The following is an 11,585-nucleotide window of genomic DNA, read 5'->3' as shown; positions in this document are numbered from 1 at the left end:
GGGGGGTGTCTGTGGGATGGGGGAGAAGGATTGCCTCCAGTATACCCTCTCACAGCCCCAGCTGAGATGCAGAGCTATCACAAAGCTCTCCTGAGTCATTGGCACACTAATGAATTCATGTTTCCCTACCCTGTCTGGCCCATTGAGCTTATTTCTATCAAATGAATTTGAGAACATAAATCTATCTTCAGAAAAAAAAAATCAGCTTGTTAAGATGACATGTTGTCTACAGTCTGAAAGGAACAGCAAATGGTAGCTGCCAAAAACATTGATGCTAAATGCAGCTGCCAGCTGGGATTTATTAAAAGGTAATTATACAGTAGTGGCAGTGAATGGCACATCTTGTAACTGGGTAATCTTCCCTTCCTTTACCATGTTTGCACAGATTGCTGGCTCTGATGCATTCAGCCCTACCGTGACCTCCAGGACTGGCAGCCTGGATGTGTTGGGTTTTGATCACTGCCTGGATATTTTGTTTATTTGTGTTTTTATCTAGAAAAGACAGAGCCAAAGAAAAGGCTAAAGCATTGCTCAGCAAGGGCGAGTTACCACCTTTCTCCCCATGACATTGCTCTCTGTGGGGAGAGGTAACCTGTGCTATCTCAGACAGTAATTAAGCCACAGCAGTCTTGTCTCGGAGAAAAAACAGCAACCAGACACTCATGCCAGCAAACTTGTTTTTTCCCTTGTTCCTACAGAGGATCTGGGCTCTCTTCCACATGTGAATACACTAAAATACAGGGACAAGACATATGGGGATGGGAGAAAATGGGTAAATACCACTCATTGACTAAAGAAACAAGACATGTTCATCAAAGACTGCAGCACCCATATCCTACACTTGGAACAGAGGTTGAGCATCTCCAAAACAAACTATGAGCTAGTCTCTGCAATTCTTCTCTGCAAAGGTCTTTGCTCATGTCTCTCATGACCTGCCTGCTCCTTCCTCATCAGTACAGGACAAGGACTGACTCCCTTCTTGGTTCCACATGCCACAATCCAGTGACACTTCCCACCCCATGAGTATTCCCACTCATACCCACCTCTTTAGGACTGATGTTTGTGGTGTAGACCATGTTTGTCCCATCCCTCTTGAAGTGTGAGTGAGGCTTGTCCTTGAGGAAGAAGACGATGTCGGTAGGGATGTTGTGTGGAGTGGCATTCCCTTCTTTGGGGAATATGATTTTGGTTCCCTCCTTCTAACCTTGTTTGATGACAATGTTTAGGATCTTGTCCTCAGTCCACATGGTCCAGCCATCAGCACTGAGCCTTCTGCGAGTGATCTTCATCCTCTTGGTGGATCCATGGTAGATCTCTTCCAGGAACACCTTGAGCTCGTGGATGACAGGTGGGTCTTGGACCCTTCTCTGCATGTGCAGGGACTCCTGGTGCCACTGGTGAACCCCATTAATGCCATTGTAGCCAAACTGAATGAAGGCACTGAAAGGGTTGTCGTCATCCATATCCATGTCTTCCTGGTCAAAGCCATTGAACACTCGTGAGCAGCTGTTGGCAAAGAAGATATCAAAGGGGTTAGAGCCTCCGAGGAAGGATATGAAGGTGGCATGGGGGTCTCCATGGAAGGTGTAGTGGAAGGTGTTCCCTGAGCCTGATGCCTTGAGAGGCTACCTAGAAAAGAGGCTAGACAGTGTTAAAGAAATAAAGTAGGTATTTATTAAAAAGGCCTTCAAAGGATACACCTTGGGCAGTACAAGAGCTTGGCCTAGGCGACACCCAAGATGGACGATGGGTCACACATTTTCACACTTTTATAAGTTTTGTTCCATTTACATATTTGGGTTAATTGTCCAATTGTAGCTTCAGGTTATGAAGTCACATCCTCCCAGATTGCTCTCCTCAATTCGCTGTTTATACTTTTTTGGGGCCTGAAGCCCTAACGGCATCCTTGGTTCACAGGGTGGAAAAGGATTGTTTTGTCTAACTAAACTGTGAAGAGAACTTGCTAACACTTTATATGAAGTTCAGAGTTATATACTAACGCAGTACAGAATCTGGAAAATATGAAAGCTAAAACTTAAGGCATCAAGCCACCTGGAGAACCACCTCCAGTTTTGAGACCTGGAAGAGAAGTGGAAAGATGAGACATTAACACTCCCTGCAGGCAGATGCTATGCTGGGACTGTACTTTAAACACAGGAGCATGGTCTCTGCTGTCTCCAGGCAGCCCTTCCAGCAGCTCCTGGAGGTGTAGGTCACCCCCTCCAGCCCAGCCACCTGTGGAGATCATGGTCCAGGAAGGCACCACCCCAACCCATGAAACACAGTCCTGCCCCTACACCCAGCAAGCTCAAAAGCTGTTCAGAATTTGTCCCCACTACCCTGACTAAGCACTTGCTTTCTTCTCTCCACCTAATTCATGGCCTTTTGATTTACAACATTTCCTGATCAGCCCATCTCAATTTTTCCCCATGGGCAGGTTCCCTTCTGCTCAAATAGCACTGTCCTTTGGGCTGCACTGATGTCTGCAGTCCAGAAGCATCATGTCCTGCAGGTGAGGATAGGCTCTGAGCTCAGTGAGTGACCATGACTCTTGGTGGCAAAGCAGGTCAAGGTCAGCAGACCTCCAGGACAGCACACAGCAGGAGGGATATAGCTCTCTGTTTGCAGACTGTATAAAATGTCAGGTAAGTTTAAGGTTTGGATCTTTTGGTAATCATTCCCACAGGAAACTCCCCTTCCAGATGCTGGGCAGAGCCTTATGCCACTGCACACACAAACGCACACACACACCCCAAAGTCCCAAGCAGCCAAGGCACATGACAAGTGACCTCCAAAGAGGTCACATGCTCTGCAAGGCTATTTTTGACCAGTAAGGCCTGGGAAGGGTTAAGCCAAGCCTAGCTCAAGGACGTTTTTCAGGGCATGCTGGTGACAGCAAAAGGCTTTTTCTGACAGGCTGTCCATTGGGCCACCATCCCCACAGCTGGAGAAGGGAGGGTGTCCAGCACAAAGCATAGAGTGAGCAAGTTTGGGGATCAGTGATGAAGTTTCTATCCTGGGATGGGGGATCTTTCACTTCACCTTGCCCACCCCAGCATGTGGGACCCAAAAGCCCCTTGAAATGCCAATGTCCAAGACATACTGCTCAAAGAAAAAAAAAAAAAAAAAAAAAGGCATCTGATAGAAAACAAAAGGTGTGTGGGGCCCCCAACCATGTTTTCATCCATTTCTGCCCCAGCTTTTTGTGTGTGTCCAGTGCTGGTTCCCCAAAACACCAATGGAGTTTGGTTTTACTGGTATTCCCCATCCTGCTACAAGGAAGGGGCTGCTCTTCCATCCCTCCTTAACTTGAAATTATTTTAGCTGCCTTTGGCCACGGAGATTTCACCAAATCCCCAGTGAGTCTCTGTCCCTAACAGACTGTACAGCCAGGAGGTTCCACCTTTAATCTGGTGATGCCAGCCCAAGCAGGGTCTGATTTCAGTGGTAACTTCAGGGAAAGGCTGGTTTCCCACTTGAGACAATCTCCTCTCATTTTACACCACAGCAAATCAAGTGCATCCATCATAGCCCTGACATAATAGGTCAAGAATTAACCCACTGAAAGGAGTTGATCAATAGTTAACTCATGTAAGCATGAGTTAACTATTAAGAGTCACCAAATATTAATCACGAGCCTAAGAAGCAGGATGTGCCTTTGCCTTGTCAAGATAAGAAAAACAAAACGTATTGTCAGCAGAAAACGCTGAACCAGCCAGCAAAGGACTGCACATGCTTCAGAAAGAAAGGTGAAAAGGGCAGAGTGAGGAAGACTGCCGGCCTTCATCAGAAAGACCCCTGAGAAAGACTCAGAGCCTTCCTCGGAGCGACCACCAGAGTACACTGTGCTTGCACTTGTAGGTCACATGCTAATGATATTAATGACTTCCGAGAAGTAATTTGTATAACCACTCCTATCCCAAGGAATTTCATGAATATGCATGACATTTAACCATATATTGTGCTGTGTAAAAGTGCTGTGTGTGCATGTTAGGAGGAGCGATCCCCTACATACCCAGCACCAAATAAAGCAAATACCCGCCTCACTGAGTCAGTCTCTGAGGTGACTCTTGGCTCAGCGTTGGAACGAATCACCACCACTAGTTAAATTCTGCTGGTAGCTCATTAGGGGATGCACCTGCCTGCTGGCCCCACAAAAAGAGCTGCATCTTCCACCCAGCATCCTGATCCTGCCAGACCTCCTGCTCTTTTAAGCATCCAAGCCCTGGGCTGATTAATGCAGATGATATTTGCACTCTTCCATTTTTGACTAATAAGGCCACCTGTGGTGGAGTGGATCTCTTCTGTGCCAACCCCTCGACAACAACAGCCACTTGGTTTTCAAAACAAGGACCTATTACTTAAATTGGGAAAAGCTTTGAGTCCTGTAGATCAGCCTGTACTGGGGAGGACAGTGGGGCTAGTGCCCAAATGCGGGAGGAAATGCAGGCAAAATCAATACTGGGAAATTTAGGTTGCTATTGAATTACCCCAGGTATGACCCAGGAGATGAGCTCCTTCCACTTCCATTGTCTCAGCTGGCTGCCAGGCTCTGAGGCAGAAGGCAGGGAGACTCCAGCCATTCTGGGAAGCAGGGTGGCAGGTTGGAAAAATGGAGCAGCCTGGGGAGGAGCAAGTTGAGAGGCGATTTCTGACATTGGCAGAGCCTTTGCTCTCCCTGAGTCTGCAGCTATCAGCCCCATTTCAGAGGAAGGCATGAATCATGAGGACAACTCCAGCTATGCTGAGGGTGAGACAACACTCCCTCACCTATAAAAGCCTATTTGGACCAAGCACCCCTACCTTTGAGTGACAGCACTCATCCCCTTACCTTCTTCCCCATACCAGTCATAGATGGCTCATTTCTTGGGGTCATTTAGGACATTGCAAGCCTCTGTGATCTCCTTGAACTTCTCCTTGGCATTGGGGTTTTTATTCTTATCAGGGTGATATTTCAGGGCCATTTTCTGGTAGGCTTTCTTGATTTCATCCTCATTGGCACCAGACTAGATACCCAAAATCTTGTAATAGTCCTTTCTCATGATGGCAATGCTGCCAGGAGCCAAGTACTTATTCCTGAAAGCAGAAAGACAGCTCTTCATAAGGTGAATATCAAAGTCAGGGATCAGACTGGCACACACTTATCGCAGAGCTGCCATTCACTGTGTTCCACCAGCCAACAGTGGCAGAGCCAGCTCAAGTCCATGCTTCCCAACAAAGGTCAGTGACCCAGTGACAGGACATTCCCCACAGTCCTCCAATGACACTTCCCACTGCTTCTTGCTCTTCGGTTTTCTAATGGCGAACTCCCGTCCCTCCCAAACCTGGCCTGACATGTCCTGCCTCATGCTTGCTCCTGGCTCTTTGTCTTCTCCAGGCATTGCCCCAGCAGATCCACTGCTCTCTGCTAAGTCTTTGTGCTCATGTCCTGTTCCCTGATATGGTCCAGGTTTTATCCTCTCACCCCACCCTTAATCCAAACACTCCTGGGCAGCCCCAGACAGTCAAGCCCCTCCAGCAAACAGATTTCTGCATCAGGTGTGAGCCTTGGGCCCTTTCCTTCACCATCATACAAGTTATCAGATGTTCCCCCTGTTCTTACTCTTAGTGGAGGTTACAGATGGACCCCTCCCCCAACCACAGCAGCTTAGATGAGGGTGGATGGGTACCCCTGGGGGTGCACATCCACAGTGCTGCACTGAGCCCCTGGTATCCATCCCAAGCACCCAAGGCTTGCCTTGAGTCATGCCTCCAACAGTAATCCCTCTACAGCTGGGTAGCTGCAACAGGGGCTTTGAAATTGGCCCAACCCCAAGTTCTGCTCTTTTTTACCCCAGCTGCAGAGTGACAACTTTGCTGTAGCCAGGAAGGAGAGGTAAGGCACCCAACACAGAAGGACTGATGGACACAGCAAAGAAAGATGGGGGCACCCATGAACATGCAAGGCAGCCTGGGAGGGCAGGAGGAGGCACATAAGAAAGAGAAGGTACCATCTAGAAGTCAGTAAAGAGATAAAGTACAGGCCACTTTTCTCTCTCAGCAGTCTCTAGGGCTAGTTGAATGGCTTTCACCTCTGCAAATTGGCTTGATTTGCCTTCCCCTTCAGCAGCCTCAATGACTTGTCATGTGGGACTCCACACAGCAGCTTTCCACCTCCAGTGGTTTCCTATCACTTGGCAGCATCCATCATTAAATAAAGCATAGCTTATTTCATTTTCTGGTAACTTGTTATATGGTGGTGCTTCTTGGGCACGAGTCACCTTCTCAGGCAGTGCTCCAAAATCTCTGGCTTCTGGCCAATCCAAAATCTCTTCTAGGATTCTTGGGAAATTGGGTTTTCCCATTTGGGCTTGTGTAATTAATGCTACCCACTTACTCCATGTAGCATTGGTTGCATGATGTGTTGAGGGAATGTTTCCTTTGAACATCCAGTGTAGGACAGGCAATCGTGGCACCAAGAGGAGACATGCTTCTGTCCAAACAACTTCTGAGGTGGCTCGAATCCCCTTATAGGTTCCTAATATCTCTTTTTCAGTTGGAGGGCTTCTGACCCTCGATAACTGTGGCTCCAAAACCCAAATGGTCAACCTCGGGTTTCTCCTGCAGTCCTTTGCCAGAGGCTCCAGGTGAGGCCCTGCTCCCCAGATGAAGTGTAGAGTATATTTTGCACAGCTGGTCCTGTCTGAACAGGCCCAAGAGCTACTGCATGAGCTATTTCCTGTTTGATCTGCTCAAAAGCCTGTTGCTGCTCAAGGCCCCACCTGAAGTGGTTCTTCTTCCAGGTCACTCGATAAATGGACAAGGCAAGTTTCAGGCCCATACCGCCAATTAGTAAGTGAGGAAGAAGAAGAGAAAGAAGAAGAGGAGGAAATAATAGTAGGAAAGGAGGGGTTAGATCAAGAGGCAGGCCCTTCAACAAAGAAATCAAAGGGAGTGAGGCAAGTCAAACAGGAAACCGAAGTTACTTGGTCCTTGACCTCATCAGAGCTTTGAGACTTGTGAAAAGATTACAGCTGCCACCCAGCAAGTAGCTTCTGGATGGTGGCTAATGCCCTGTGGGGATAGCTGCAGCAGTGGAAGGGCCTTCAGGTACATTTCGGGCAGACAAAAAGTCCCCTCAGGGGCTACACCCAAAAATGGACGATGGGTCATGAATTGTAGATATGACAACCTAGTCAGAGAGCGAGAAAACTAGATAAATTTTCCCAGAATCAGGCTGAGAGACTTCAGGCAGTTGAAGATAAACAATAATAGCTTATTATTATAAACAACCTACAAGTGTTGTTTTCCTACTCTCTGTTTTCTTGTTTTTCTCAAAGATTGTTTATAAGAAAAACATCTTGTTAATTAAACAATTGTCCTAGGGTGAGGCTTGTATCCCCAATCGTGTGTTCTCTTTATGCTGGATATTATGTTCTGTGCCTTCAAGACCGGCTCTGAAGAGAGAAGTTTTGTTTTGTTTTGTTATCAGCCTGCTCACTCCCCCAAAGGTCGGTCGGCGGGACACAGAGACGGGGCAGTACATAGGGCTGCTTTTGCTTTTTGCTCTTGCTTTTCCCTTTGCTCTTTCTCCTGCTTTGCTCCTGCTTTGCTCTTGCTTTTGCTTCTGCTTGTTAGTTAGTTTAGCTAAGCAGTCCGAATTTTCCCTGGACTGTTTTTCTTTCCCTCTCTTGGAACCACTTGAGCCTGCTCCGGACTGGGACCTGGGAAACACCGAGAGTTTGCACTTTGTGGCCTGCAGCAGCTATTCTCAGCGCCGGAGGGACCGATAACAGAGCGACCACTCCCAGGAGAGACTTTCTGAATTTGTCATCTTTTTCAGAGTGGTGAAAGAGTGTTGTCATCCAGTATTGTTCATTTTGTGTGCTGGGGGATGCTTTGCCTGTTAAATAAACAGGTTCTTTCCACTTGTCTCCGAGGAATCCTTCCCGAACCCCTTGGGGGGAGGGGCCATGTGGGTTTGCTTTCTGGAGGGGCCCCCTTTGGAGGTTTTCTCCCAGATTTGCCCTAAACCAGGACACCAATCATGTAAAATGTATTAATTAGCTAACCAATCACGTCCACCTAAATCAGAACAACTTATAAAAAAGAACAGTCCCAAATAAACAGAACATTATACCAATCAACCTTCTAGTAAGTCTGTATCATTTCTTACTCAACGGTGACAATGAGTTTTCACACCTTTATAAGTTTGGTCCATTTGCATATTGGAGATTAATCTTCCAATTACAGCCTCAGGTAGTGAAGTCATTTATCCCAAGTTTGCTCACCTCACTTTTGGTTACATCTCTTGGGGCCTGAGACAGTAAGGTGTCCTTGATTCCCAGGCCTAGAGAGGAATTGTTTTGTCTGACCAAATGTGAAGACAGTAACTAGCACTGTATATGGAGTTTAGAGCTATACACTAAAGAATTACAGGATTACAAATAGGTATATATGAATAAATAAAAGCTAAAATCCTAAGGCATCACCTGGGGCCATAAAGAGCATCTAACAACATCTCCCTCAACAGCTCCTGAATGCCAACACATTTCTGTACCAACTTTCCAGCAGGAGCCCACCAGCTCCTGTACACAGAGCTGACATCACCACCCAGCCCACATAGGTGCTAGGGCATGTTCTACCCTCTGCCCACCTCTGCCTTCCCATCTGCCCTCCCTGTGGGCCTGGGGGCTTCAGGAGACCCCAGGGCGAGCAATAGGGGAGGATATCTGAGAGGTAACCTGCCTATCCTCCTGCCAAAGGTCATCCCAGAATCTCCCCACCCTGCAGCAGCCTCAAGTGTGGTACAGGGGCTCCCCAAGACCAGGATTTGGTTCCTCTGAGGTGGCACTGAAGACAACCCCATTGCACTGCAGCTGAAGAGACACAGAGGTCACAAACCTTCAATTTTTTCCCGCTGGGGATTGCAGCAACTGGCTCCAACTCTGTGCAGCCCAATCTAATGGCACCACCAAGACCACCCTGTGCATCCACAATGCCATGGCACCTACAAAAGTATGTCTCACCCCAGCAGAACACTGTTGCCCTCCTCAAGATCTCTGGTCCTCACCATTTGTCCTGGGGTGATCCATAATGTTATTGTATTCCATATCTATCTGTGCCCAAAAATTGTTACTGTCTCCTTAAGACCCTGCAGCCAGGAACCTTGTGGGGGGACTGCTATCGCAGGCACTTTTAAAGTCTGCTGAAACAGGCAGCTTGTTACCTTCAGCCACGTGGTTTTTGCTTTGCTGGCTACTTGGTCTTTGCTTAGGTAGAGACTTTTCCCTTTCTGAGTTGTCTTTTGTTTGTGTTTTTTTTTTGTTTTTTTTTTTTTTTTTTTTTTTTTTTTTTTTTTTTTTTTGTCTTAAAGATACTGCAGCTAGCAGTTTTGAGCTGCCTTAGGTTGAATTTTGCAGCTGCCTGTCTGTATCTGGGGGCATCACACTGACAGTAGCGGAGCTGCCGCACTTCAGTCCAAGTTGCTAGGGGCTCAACAGCAGTGCTCGGCCAAAGAGAGAAAACACTGACTGGCCCCAGCCCAGCTGCTTCCCCTTGACATGCCTATTCTGCTATGCCTTGTGTGAGGAGGGTGCTGACCACGGCTCTTCATCTGCTGCTGGAACTTCTCAGTAAGCTCCTGCCTTCCCAGGAGGAATCTGACACCATCTCGTTGATGCCTTTTCCTTTGTCCTAAAATTGAGAGCCAGATGCAGTTAAGGGATAAAGGGTTTTTACCTTGGTATTTAATAAGGATCCTTATGGTGCACCACTTTGCCATGGTGGAATACGCCAAAATGCACACATGATAGAGCGCGTATACAGTTTTACAGACATTGCAAATTAGCATATCTAACAAAGATGCCCCAATGAGAGGCTTGAATGAATAGTGTGATATCCCCCCATCCCGAAGAACCCCCCCCAGATGGGCCTAATCCTAGTTTACAGGATGTATTCTAGAGAGGACCTTGATTTCTCAAGATAGCGTAGGGCTTTCGGGCTCTAGGATGTGGATGTTTGGTCTTCTGGCCTAACAGAATACCAGGACTATGCTAAGTTACCAGACTTAAGGAATTACAAGTATGCATGCTAAGAGCACTGAGGATACATAAAAGGTATATAAAAGAAAAGGTAAAAAAATCACCACGGCATCATTTTCCTTTTGTCCTTCAAGCCATGAGGCTGCCCCTGCTGCACGCCATCTTGGAAAGGGTATTTCTGGCATTTTGTGTCTCTGTTCCCGTGGGGTTTGTGAAATTTGGCAATGTTGTGGCCTGAATAGCTGCTAGTAAAGTCCAGAGTAAGGAAGCAAAAAGGGCCTTTGCATGGTATCCACAGATGTTTTATTCAGCCACGTGGTAAGATAAGATGTAAGATGTTCAGGGTCCCAGGCACACTCATGGGGGGTCCAGGTTTCTCTCTACCCAGAGGTCGGGGCTAGACAGTGGCATCCGGGCAGTACAAAGACAAGGGCCAATGGGGGAATAGGGAGGGAATGGCTCAGGGACATAGGAACAGGCATAGGAACAGGGAAAGGAGCCAATGGGGTCTTAACAGCTTTTTGAGGGAAGCTTCTTGTGTCTCCCTAAACTAGGGGATGACCCCCAGGGTCCCCACATGGCAATTTTGTATTTGCTGTTATTTTTGGCCTGTTGACATTCTGTTTGTTAGTAAACTTATTTTTTCATTTATATCTACTCCTATTTTGTTCCTTGTTGGTGGAAAGGTGTTGCCATCCACTCTAATCACAGAAGAGCAAAGATAACTCCCTGTGAATAGAACAGAATGAATCCAGAAGGTTTGAGTATTCCCCAAATGAGATAAAACCAAATAAAGTTAGATGTTGATACAAAAAAATGGTATATTTTATTTAATAGTAAAAGAGGGAAAAAGAAGAGAAAATAAGAGAGAAGAGAAGAGAAGAAGAGAAGAGAAGAGAAGAGAAGAGAAGAGAAGAGAAGAGAAGAGAAGAGAAGAGAGAGGGAGGGAGAAGAAAAGAAAGAAAGAAAGAAAGAAAGAAAGAAAGAAAGAAAGAAAGAAAGAAAGAAAGAAAGAAAGAAAGAAAGAAAGAAAGAAAGAAAGAAAGAAAGAAAGAAAGAAAGAAAGAAAGAAAGAAAGAAAGAAAGAAAGAAAGAAAGAAAGAAAGAAAGAAAGAAAGAGGGGGAGTGATGGAGACATTAAGTAGAAACATATTGAAAGGAATGAGGGACTTGTCTTTACAAAGAGACTGTGAGTCTGCTGGTAGAAAAAACTAGCACTGAGAGATAAAAGAAACAGTGGGAAGATTCCATTGATTGATGAATGGAATGAGAGTCTTTACAAACTCTAGGTCTGATGATAAATAAAATTTGATACTGAGAGAAGAAAGAAACAATGGGAAAAACCATAAATTCCATAAGGAATTCCACTGAGTGACACAAGGAAAAGACAAAGGGGGGGAAGTATACATTTGAAGGGGGTCTTAGGTATTAGGCAGTTCGGGAAGTCTGTACCTCTCAAGTACCTCAGCCAATGGGGAAAGAGAGAGGGACATGCAGCCAGGAAATTAGGATAAAAAGGAGGCTGCTTCCTCTAAAAATTTGAGACACCCCAGGGGAAATGTC

The 11,585-nt window shown here is 46.4% G+C and overlaps 1 pseudogene; it reads right to left on the bottom strand.

Annotated features, from left to right (window-relative positions):
* Window positions 1–5,042, bottom strand: part of LOC121361885 — a 6,262-nt pseudogene extending 1,220 nt beyond the window's left edge.
* Window positions 5,043–11,585: the final 6,543 nt, after the last annotated feature.

The sequence above is a fragment of the Pyrgilauda ruficollis genome, unplaced genomic scaffold (genome assembly GCF_017590135.1).
Source record: "Pyrgilauda ruficollis isolate IOZ18807 unplaced genomic scaffold, ASM1759013v1 scaffold595, whole genome shotgun sequence".
Lineage (NCBI taxonomy): Eukaryota > Metazoa > Chordata > Aves > Passeriformes > Passeridae > Pyrgilauda > Pyrgilauda ruficollis.
This window is presented reverse-complemented; position numbering and strand designations above follow the sequence as displayed.